General features: G+C 38.4%; 1 protein-coding gene across 1 annotated transcript in view; it reads left to right on the forward strand.

Annotated features, from left to right (window-relative positions):
- slc1a3a (solute carrier family 1 member 3a) overlaps positions 1 to 13,195 on the forward strand; it is a 687,310-nt gene that overhangs the window by 85,215 nt on the left and 588,900 nt on the right. The gene's annotated exons all lie outside the window — the stretch shown is intronic.

Raw genomic sequence — 13,195 nt, forward strand, 5'->3', positions numbered from 1 at the left:
TGCTCTGTAAATGGTTATGTATTATTGATGCACTGATTACAGGCTCTGTAACCGGTTATGTATTATTGATGCACTGATTACAGGCTCTGTAACCGTTTATGTATTATTGATGCACATATTACAGGCTCTGTAACCGGTTATGTATCATTGATGCACTGATTACAGGCTCAGTCACCGGTTATGTATCATTGATGCACTGATTACAGGCTCTGTAAACGGTTATGCATCATTGATGCACTGAATGCAGGCTCTGTAACCGGTTATGTATTATTGATGCACTGAATACAGGCTCTGCAACCGGTTATGTATTACTGATGCAATGATTAGAGGCTCTGAAACCAGTTATGTATTATTGATGCACTGATTACAGGCTCTGTAACCGGTTTTGTATTATTGATGCACTGATTACAGGCTCTGTAACCGGTAATGTATCATTGATGCACTGATTACAGGCTCAGTAACCGGTTATGTATCATTGATGCACTGATTACATGCTCTGTAAATGGTTATGTATCACTGATGCACTGATTACAGGCTCCGTAAATGGTTAGGTATTATTGATGCATGGATTACAGGCTCTGTAACCAGTTATGTATTATTGATGCATAGATTAGAGGTTCTGTAACCGGTTATGTATTATTGATGCACTGATTACAGGCTCTACAACCGGTGATGTATCATTGATGCACTGATTACAGGCTCTGTAAATGGTAATGTATCATTGATGCACTGATTACAGGCCCTGAAACCGGTTATGTATTGTTGATATACTGATTACAGGGTCTGTAAACGGTTATGAATTATTGATACACTGATTACAGGCTCCGCAACCGGTTATGTATTATTGATACACTGATTAAAGGTCTGTAAATGGCTATGTATTATTGATACACTGATTACAGTCTCTGTAACCGGTTATGTATTATTGATGCACTGATTACAGGCTCTGTAACCGGTAATGTATTATTGATGCACTGATTACAGGCTCAGTAACCGGTTATGTATCATTGATGCACCGATTACAGGCTCTGTAAATGGTTATGTATCACTGATGCACTGATTACAGGCTCCGTAAATGGTTAGGTATTATTGATGCACGGATTACAGGCTCTGTAACCGGTTATGTATTATTGATGCACTGATTGCAGGCTCTGTAACCGGTTATGTATTATTGATACACTGATTACAGTCTCTGTAACCGGTTTTGTATTATTGATACACTGATTACAGGCTCTGTAACCGGTTATGTATTATTGATACACTGATTACAGTCTCTGTAACCGGTTATGTATCATTGATGCACAGATTACAGGCTCTGTAAATGGTTATGTATTATTAATGCACTGATTACAGGCTCTGTACCGGTTATGTATTAATGATGCACTGATTACAGGCTGTGTAACCGGTTATGTATTATTGATGCACTGATTACAGGCTCTATAACCGGTTATGTATCATTGATGCACTAATTACAGGCTCAGTAACCGGTTATGTATCATTGATGCACTGATTACAGGCTCTCTAAACGGTTATGTATCATTTTTGCACTGAATACAGGCTCTGTAACCATTTATATATTATTGATGCAGGGATTACAGGCTCTGTAACCGGTTATGTATTATTGATGCACTGATTACAGGCTCTGTAACCGGTTATGTATTATTGATGCACTGATTACAGGCTCTGTAACCGGTTATGTATCATTGATGCACTGATTACACGCTCTGTAACCGGTTATGTATCATTGATGCACTGATTACAGGCTCTGTAAATGGTATGTATTATTGATACACTGATTACAGGCTCTGTAACCGGTTATCAATTATTGAGGCACTGATTACAGGCTCTGTAACCGGTTCTGTATTCTTGATACACTGATTACAGGCTCTGTAACCGGTTATGTATCATTGATGCACTGAATACAGGCTCTGTAACCGTTTATATATTATTGATGCAGGGATTACAGGCTCTGTAAACGGTTATGTATTATTGATGCACTGATTACAGTCTCTGTAACCGGTTATGTATTATTGATGCACTGATTACAGGCTCTGTAACCGGTTATGTATCATTGATGCACTGATTACACGCTCTGTAACTGGTCATGTATCATTGATGCACTGATTAAAGGCTCTGTAAATGGTATGTATTATTGATACACTGATTACAGGCTCTGTAACCGGTTATCAATTATTGAGGCACTGATTACAGGCTCTGTAACTGGTTCTGTATTCTTGATGCACTGATTACAGGCTCTGTAACCGGTTATGTATTATTGATGCACTGATTACAGGCTCTATAACCACTTATTTATTATTGATGCACTGATTACAGGCTCTGTAACCGGTTATGTATTATTGATGCACTGATTACAGGCTCTGTAACCGGTTATGTATCATTGATGCACTGATTACAGGCTCTGAAAATGGTTATATATTATTGATACACTGATTACAGGCTCTGTTGCCGGTTATGTGTTATTGATGCACTGATTACAGGCTCTGTAACCGTTTATGTATTATTGATGCACTGATTACAGGCTCTGTAACCGGTTATTTATCATTGATGCACTGATTACAGGCTCTGTAACCGGTAATGTATTATTGATGCACTGATTACAGGCTCAGTAACCGGTTATGTATCATTGATGCACCGATTACAGGCTCTGTAAATGGTTCTGTATTCTTGATGCACTGATTACAGGCTCAGTAACCAGTTATGTATCATTGATGCACTGATTACAGGCTCTGTAAACGGTTATGTATCATTGATGCACTGAATGCAGGCTCTGTAACCGGTTATGTATTATTGATGCACTGAATACAGGCTCTGTAACCAGTTATGTATTACTGATGCAATGATTAGAGGCTCTGTAACCGGTTATGTATTATTGATGCACTGATTACAGGCTCTGTAACTGGTTTATGTATTATTGATGCACTGATTACAGGCTCTGTAACCGGTAATGTATCATTGATGCACTGATTACAGGCTCTGTAACCGGTTATGTATCATTGATGCACTGATTACAGGCTCTGTAAATGGTAATGTATCATTGATACACTGATTACAGGCTCTGTAACCGGTTATGTATTGTTGATATACTGATTACAGGCTCTGTAACCGGTTATGTATCATTGATGCACTGATTACAGGCTCTGTAAATGGTAATGTATCATTGATGCACTGATTACAGGCTCTGTAACCGGTTATGTATTGTTGATATACTGATTACAGGCTCTGTAACCGGTTATGAATTATTGATACACTGATTACAGGCTCCGCAACCGGTTCTGTATTATTGATACACTGATTAAAGGTCTGTAAATGGCTATGTATTATTGATACACTGATTACAGTCTCTGTAACCGGTTATGTATTATTGATGCACTGAATACAGGCTCTGCAACCGGTTATGTATTACTGATGCAATGATTAGAGGCTCTGAAACCAGTTATGTATTATTGATGCACTGATTACAGGCTCTGTAACCGGTTTTGTATTATTGATGCACTGATTACAGGCTCTGTAACCGGTAATGTATCATTGATGCACTGATTACAGGCTCAGTAACCGGTTATGTATCATTGATGCACTGATTACATGCTCTGTAAATGGTTATGTATCACTGATGCACTGATTACAGGCTCCGTAAATGGTTAGGTATTATTGATGCACGGATTACAGGCTCTGTAACCAGTTATGTATTATTGATGCATAGATTAGAGGTTCTGTAACCGGTTATGTATTATTGATGCACTGATTACAGGCTCTACAACCGGTGATGTATCATTGATGCACTGATTACAGGCTCTGTAAATGGTAATGTATCATTGATGCACTGTTTACAGGCCCTGTAACCGGTTATGTATTGTTGATATACTGATTACAGGGTCTGTAAACGGTTATGAATTATTGATACACTGATTACAGGCTCCGCAACCGGTTATGTATTATTGATACACTGATTAAAGGTCTGTAAATGGCTATGTATTATTGATACACTGATTACAGTCTCTGTAACCGGTTATGTATTATTGATGCACTGATTACAGGCTCTGTAACCGGTAATGTATTATTGATGCACTGATTACAGGCTCAGTAACCGGTTATGTATCATTGATGCACCGATTACAGGCTCTGTAAATGGTTCTGTATTCTTGATGCACTGATTACAGGCTCTGTAACCGGTTATGTATTATTGATGCACTGATTACAGGCTCTATAACCACTTATTTATTATTGATGCACTGATTACAGGCTCTGTAACCGGTTATGTATTATTGATGCACTGATTACAGGCTCTGTAACCGGTTATGTATCATTGATGCACTGATTACAGGCTCTGAAAATGGTTATATATTATTGATACACTGATTACAGGCTCTGTTGCCGGTTATGTATTATTGATGCACTGATTACAGGCTCTGTAACCGTTTATGTATTATTGATGCACTGATTACAGGCTCTGTAACCGGTTATTTATCATTGATGCACTGATTACAGGCTCAGTAACCAGTTATGTATCATTGATGCACTGATTACAGGCTCTGTAAACGGTTATGTATCATTGATGCACTGAATGCAGGCTCTGTAACCGGTTATGTATTATTGATGCACTGAATACAGGCTCTGTAACCAGTTATGTATTACTGATGCAATGATTAGAGGCTCTGTAACCGGTTATGTATTATTGATGCACTGATTACAGGCTCTGTAACTGGTTATGTATTATTGATGCACTGATTACAGGCTCTGTAACCGGTAATGTATCATTGATGCACTGATTACAGGCTCTGTAACCGGTTATGTATCATTGATGCACTGATTACAGGCTCTGTAAATGGTAATGTATCATTGATACACTGATTACAGGCTCTGTAACCGGTTATGTATTGTTGATATACTGATTACAGGCTCTGTAACCGGTTATGTATCATTGATGCACTGATTACAGGCTCTGTAAATGGTAATGTATCATTGATGCACTGATTACAGGCTCTGTAACCGGTTATGTATTGTTGATATACTGATTACAGGCTCTGTAACCAGTTATGAATTATTGATACACTGATTACAGGCTCCGCAACCGGTTCTGTATTATTGATACACTGATTAAAGGTCTGTAAATGGCTATGTATTATTGATACACTGATTACAGTCTCTGTAACCGGTTATGTATTATTGATGCACTGAATACAGGCTCTGCAACCGGTTATGTATTACTGATGCAATGATTAGAGGCTCTGAAACCAGTTATGTATTATTGATGCACTGATTACAGGCTCTGTAACCGGTTTTGTATTATTGATGCACTGATTACAGGCTCTGTAACCGGTAATGTATCATTGATGCACTGATTACAGGCTCAGTAACCGGTTATGTATCATTGATGCACTGATTACATGCTCTGTAAATGGTTATGTATCACTGATGCACTGATTACAGGCTCCGTAAATGGTTAGGTATTATTGATGCACGGATTACAGGCTCTGTAACCAGTTATGTATTATTGATGCATAGATTAGAGGTTCTGTAACCGGTTATGTATTATTGATGCACTGATTACAGGCTCTACAACCGGTGATGTATCATTGATGCACTGATTACAGGCTCTGTAAATGGTAATGTATCATTGATGCACTGATTACAGGCCCTGTAACCGGTTATGTATTGTTGATATACTGATTACAGGGTCTGTAAACGGTTATGAATTATTGATACACTGATTACAGGCTCCGCAACCGGTTATGTATTATTGATACACTGATTAAAGGTCTGTAACTGGCTATGTATTATTGATACACTGATTACAGTCTCTGTAACCGGTTATGTATTATTGATGCACTGATTACAGGCTCTGTAACCGGTAATGTATTATTGATGCACTGATTACAGGCTCAGTAACCGGTTATGTATCATTGATGCACCGATTACAGGCTCTGTAAATGGTTATGTATCACTGATGCACTGATTGCAGGCTCCGTAAATGGTTAGGTATTATTGATGCACGGATTACAGGCTCTGTAACCGGTTATGTATTATTGATGCACTGATTGCAGGCTCTGTAACCGGTTATGTATTATTGATACACTGATTACAGTCTCTGTAACCGGTTTTGTATTATTGATACACTGATTACAGGCTCTGTAACCGGTTATGTATCATTGATGCACTAATTACATGCTCTGTAAATGGTTATGTATTATTGATGCACTGATTACAGGCTCTGTAACCGGTTATGTATTATTGATGCACTGATTACAGGCTCTGTAACCGTTTATGTATCATTGATGCACTAATTACATGCTCTGTAAATGGTTATGTATTATTGATGCACTGATTACATGCTCTGTAACCGGTTATGTATTATTGATGCACTTATTACAGGCTCTGTAACCGGTTATGTATCATTGATGCACTGATTACAGGCTCAGTCACCGGTTATGTATCATTGATGCACTGATTACAGGCTCTGTAAACGGTTATGCATCATTGATGCACTGAATGCAGGCTCTGTAACCGGTTATGTATTATTGATGCACTGAATACAGGCTCTGCAACCGGTTATGTATTACTGATGCAATGATTAGAGGCTCTGAAACCAGTTATGTATTATTGATGCACTGATTACAGGCTCTGTAACCGGTTTTGTATCCTTGATGCACTGATTACAGGCTCAGTAACCGGTTATGTATCATTGATGCACTGATTACATGCTCTGTAAATGGTTATGTATCACTGATGCACTGATTACAGGCTCCGTAAATGGTTAGGTATTATTGATGCATGGATTACAGGCTCTGTAACCAGTTATGTATTATTGATGCATAGATTAGAGGTTCTGTAACCGGTTATGTATTATTGATGCACTGATTACAGGCTCTACAACCGGTGATGTATCATTGATGCACTGATTACAGGCTCTGTAAATGGTAATGTATCATTGATGCACTGATTACAGGCCCTGAAACCGGTTATGTATTGTTGATATACTGATTACAGGGTCTGTAAACGGTTATGAATTATTGATACACTGATTACAGGCTCCGCAACCGGTTATGTATTATTGATACACTGATTAAAGGTCTGTAAATGGCTATGTATTATTGATACACTGATTACAGTCTCTGTAACCGGTTATGTATTATTGATGCACTGATTACAGGCTCTGTAACCGGTAATGTATTATTGATGCACTGATTACAGGCTCAGTAACCGGTTATGTATCATTGATGCACCGATTACAGGCTCTGTAAATGGTTATGTATCACTGATGCACTGATTACAGGCTCCGTAAATGGTTAGGTATTATTGATGCACGGATTACAGGCTCTGTAACCGGTTATGTATTATTGATGCACTGATTGCAGGCTCTGTAACCGGTTATGTATTATTGATACACTGATTACAGTCTCTGTAACCGGTTTTGTATTATTGATACACTGATTACAGGCTCTGTAACCGGTTATGTATTATTGATACACTGATTACAGTCTCTGTAACCGGTTATGTATCATTGATGCACAGATTACAGGCTCTGTAAATGGTTATGTATTATTAATGCACTGATTACAGGCTCTGTACCGGTTATGTATTAATGATGCACTGATTACAGGCTGTGTAACCGGTTATGTATTATTGATGCACTGATTACAGGCTCTATAACCGGTTATGTATCATTGATGCACTAATTACAGGCTCAGTAACCGGTTATGTATCATTGATGCACTGATTACAGGCTCTCTAAACGGTTATGTATCATTTATGCACTGAATACAGGCTCTGTAACCATTTATATATTATTGATGCAGGGATTACAGGCTCTGTAACCGGTTATGTATTATTGATGCACTGATTACAGGCTCTGTAACCGGTTATGTATTATTGATGCACTGATTACAGGCTCTGTAACCGGTTATGTATCATTGATGCACTGATTACACGCTCTGTAACCGGTTATGTATCATTGATGCACTGATTACAGGCTCTGTAAATGGTATGTATTATTGATACACTGATTACAGGCTCTGTAACCGGTTATCAATTATTGAGGCACTGATTACAGGCTCTGTAACCGGTTCTGTATTCTTGATACACTGATTACAGGCTCTGTAACCGGTTATGTATCATTGATGCACTGAATACAGGCTCTGTAACCGTTTATATATTATTGATGCAGGGATTACAGGCTCTGTAAACGGTTATGTATTATTGATGCACTGATTACAGTCTCTGTAACCGGTTATGTATTATTGATGCACTGATTACAGGCTCTGTAACCGGTTATGTATCATTGATGCACTGATTACACGCTCTGTAACTGGTCATGTATCATTGATGCACTGATTAAAGGCTCTGTAAATGGTATGTATTATTGATACACTGATTACAGGCTCTGTAACCGGTTATCAATTATTGAGGCACTGATTACAGGCTCTGTAACTGGTTCTGTATTCTTGATGCACTGATTACAGGCTCTGTAACCGGTTATGTATTATTGATGCACTGATTACAGGCTCTATAACCACTTATTTATTATTGATGCACTGATTACAGGCTCTGTAACCGGTTATGTATTATTGATGCACTGATTACAGGCTCTGTAACCGGTTATGTATCATTGATGCACTGATTACAGGCTCTGAAAATGGTTATATATTATTGATACACTGATTACAGGCTCTGTTGCCGGTTATGTATTATTGATGCACTGATTACAGGCTCTGTAACCGTTTATGTATTATTGATGCACTGATTACAGGCTCTGTAACCGGTTATTTATCATTGATGCACTGATTACAGGCTCAGTAACCAGTTATGTATCATTGATGCACTGATTACAGGCTCTGTAAACGGTTATGTATCATTGATGCACTGAATGCAGGCTCTGTAACCGGTTATGTATTATTGATGCACTGAATACAGGCTCTGTAACCAGTTATGTATTACTGATGCAATGATTAGAGGCTCTGTAACCGGTTATGTATTATTGATGCACTGATTACAGGCTCTGTAACTGGTTATGTATTATTGATGCACTGATTACAGGCTCTGTAACCGGTAATGTATCATTGATGCACTGATTACAGGCTCTGTAACCGGTTATGTATCATTGATGCACTGATTACAGGCTCTGTAAATGGTAATGTATCATTGATACACTGATTACAGGCTCTGTAACCGGTTATGTATTGTTGATATACTGATTACAGGCTCTGTAACCGGTTATGTATCATTGATGCACTGATTACAGGCTCTGTAAATGCTAATGTATCATTGATGCACTGATTACAGGCTCTGTAACCGGTTATGTATTGTTGATATACTGATTACAGGCTCTGTAACCGGTTATGAATTATTGATACACTGATTACAGGCTCCGCAACCGGTTCTGTATTATTGATACACTGATTAAAGGTCTGTAACCGGTTATGTATTATTGATGCACTGAATACAGGCTCTGCAACCGGTTATGTATTACTGATGCAATGATTAGAGGCTCTGAAACCAGTTATGTATTATTGATGCACTGATTACAGGCTCTGTAACCGGTTTTGTATTATTGATGCACTGATTACAGGCTCTGTAACCGGTAATGTATCATTGATGCACTGATTACAGGCTCAGTAACCGGTTATGTATCATTGATGCACTGATTACATGCTCTGTAAATGGTTATGTATCACTGATGCACTGATTACAGGCTCCGTAAATGGTTAGGTATTATTGATGCACGGATTACAGGCTCTGTAACCAGCTATGTATTATTGATGCATAGATTAGAGGTTCTGTAACCGGTTATGTATTATTGATGCACTGATTACAGGCTCTACAACCGGTGATGTATCATTGATGCACTGATTACAGGCTCTGTAAATGGTAATGTATCATTCATGCACTGATTACAGGCCCTGTAACCGGTTATGTCTTGTTGATATAGTGATTACAGGGTCTGTAAACGGTTATGAATTATTGATACACTGATTACAGGCTCCGCAACCGGTTATGTATTATTGATACACTGATTAAAGGTCTGTAAATGGCTATGTATTATTGATACACTGATTACAGTCTCTGTAACCGGTTATGTATTATTGATGCACTGATTACAGGCTCTGTAACCGGTAATGTATTATTGATGCACTGATTACAGGCTCAGTAACCGGTTATGTATCATTGATGCACCGATTACAGGCTCTGTAAATGGCTATGTATTATTGATACACTGATTACAGTCTCTGTAACTGGTTATGTATCATTGATGCACAGATTACAGGCTCTGTAACCGGTTTTGTATTATTGATACACTGATTACAGGCTCTATAACCTGTTATGTACCATTGATGCACTGATTACAGGCTCAGTAACCGGTTATGTATCATTGATGCACTGATTACAGGCTCTCTAAACGGTTATGTATCATTTATGCACTGAATACAGGCTCTGTAACCGTTTATATATTATTGATGCAGGGATTACAGGCTCTGTAACCAGTTATGTATTATTGATGCACTGATTACAGGCTCTGTAACCGGTTATGTATCATTCATGCACTGATTACACGCTCTGTAAATGGTTAGGTATTATTGATGCACGGATTACAGGCTCTGTAACCAGTTATGTATTATTGATGCAGAGATTAGAGGTTCTGTAACCGGTTATGTCTCATTGATGCACTGATTACAGTCTCAATAACCGGTTATGTATCATTGATGCACGGATTACAGGCTCTCTAAACGGTTATGTATCATTGATGCACTGAATACAGGCTCTGTAACCGTTTATATATTATTGATGCAGGGATTACAGGCTCTGTAACCGGTTATGTATTATTGATGCACTGATTACAGGCTCTGTAACCGGTTATGTATTTTTGATGCAGGGATTACAGGCTCTGTAACTGGTTATGTATAATTGATGCACTGATTACAGTCTCTGTAACCGGTTATGTATTATTGATGCACTGATTACAGGCTCTGTAACCGGTTATGTATCATTGATGCTCTGATTGCAGTCAGTGTAACCAGTTATGTATCATTGATGCACTGATTACAGGCTCTGTAACCGGTTATGTATTATTGATGCACTGATTACAGGCTCTGTAACTGGTTATGTATTATTGGTGTAATAAAAGCAAAATACTGCGGATGCAGGAAATCTGATACAAAAACAAGAAATGCTGGATTCACTCAGCAGGTCTGGCAGCATCTGTGGAAAGAGAAGCAGAGTTAACGTTTCGGGTCAGTGACCCTTCTTCGGAACTGGTGCACTGATTACAGGCTCTGTAACCGGTTATGTAGTCTTGATACACTGATTACAGGCTCTGCAACCGGTTATGTATTGTTGATATACTGATTACAGGCTCTGTAACCGGTTATGTATCATTGATGCACTGATTACAGGCTCTGTAAATGGTAATGTATCATTGATGCACTGATTACAGGCTCTGTAACCGGTTATGTATTGTTGATATACTGATTACAGGCTCTGTAACCAGTTATGAATTATTGATACACTGATTACAGGCTCCGCAACCGGTTCTGTATTATTGATACACTGATTAAAGGTCTGTAAATGGCTATGTATTATTGATACACTGATTACAGTCTCTGTAACCGGTTATGTATTATTGATGCACTGAATACAGGCTCTGCAACCGGTTATGTATTACTGATGCAATGATTAGAGGCTCTGAAACCAGTTATGTATTATTGATGCACTGATTACAGGCTCTGTAACCGGTTTTGTATTATTGATGCACTGATTACAGGCTCTGTAACCGGTAATGTATCATTGATGCACTGATTACAGGCTCAGTAACCGGTTATGTATCATTGATGCACTGATTACATGCTCTGTAAATGGTTATGTATCACTGATGCACTGATTACAGGCTCCGTAAATGGTTAGGTATTATTGATGCACGGATTACAGGCTCTGTAACCAGTTATGTATTATTGATGCATAGATTAGAGGTTCTGTAACCGGTTATGTATTATTGATGCACTGATTACAGGCTCTACAACCGGTGATGTATCATTGATGCACTGATTACAGGCTCTGTAAATGGTAATGTATCATTGATGCACTGATTACAGGCCCTGTAACCGGTTATGTATTGTTGATATACTGATTACAGGGTCTGTAAACGGTTATGAATTATTGATACACTGATTACAGGCTCCGCAACCGGTTATGTATTATTGATACACTGATTAAAGGTCTGTAACTGGCTATGTATTATTGATACACTGATTACAGTCTCTGTAACCGGTTATGTATTATTGATGCACTGATTACAGGCTCTGTAACCGGTAATGTATTATTGATGCACTGATTACAGGCTCAGTAACCGGTTATGTATCATTGATGCACCGATTACAGGCTCTGTAAATGGTTATGTATCACTGATGCACTGATTGCAGGCTCCGTAAATGGTTAGGTATTATTGATGCACGGATTACAGGCTCTGTAACCGGTTATGTATTATTGATGCACTGATTGCAGGCTCTGTAACCGGTTATGTATTATTGATACACTGATTACAGTCTCTGTAACCGGTTTTGTATTATTGATACACTGATTACAGGCTCTGTAACCGGTTATGTATCATTGATGCACTAATTACATGCTCTGTAAATGGTTATGTATTATTGATGCACTGATTACAGGCTCTGTAACCGGTTATGTATTATTGATGCACTGATTACAGGCTCTGTAACCGTTTATGTATCATTGATGCACTAATTACATGCTCTGTAAATGGTTATGTATTATTGATGCACTGATTACATGCTCTGTAACCGGTTATGTATTATTGATGCACTTATTACAGGCTCTGTAACCGGTTATGTATCATTGATGCACTGATTACAGGCTCAGTCACCGGTTATGTATCATTGATGCACTGATTACAGGCTCTGTAAACGGTTATGCATCATTGATGCACTGAATGCAGGCTCTGTAACCGGTTATGTATTATTGATGCACTGAATACAGGCTCTGCAACCGGTTATGTATTACTGATGCAATGATTAGAGGCTCTGAAACCAGTTATGTATTATTGATGCACTGATTACAGGCTCTGTAACCGGTTTTGTATCCTTGATGCACTGATTACAGGCTCAGTAACCGGTTATGTATCATTGATGCACTGATTACATGCTCTGTAAATGGTTATGTATCACTGATG

This window comes from Heterodontus francisci, chromosome 4 (assembly GCF_036365525.1).
Source record: "Heterodontus francisci isolate sHetFra1 chromosome 4, sHetFra1.hap1, whole genome shotgun sequence".
Taxonomy (NCBI): domain Eukaryota; kingdom Metazoa; phylum Chordata; class Chondrichthyes; order Heterodontiformes; family Heterodontidae; genus Heterodontus; species Heterodontus francisci.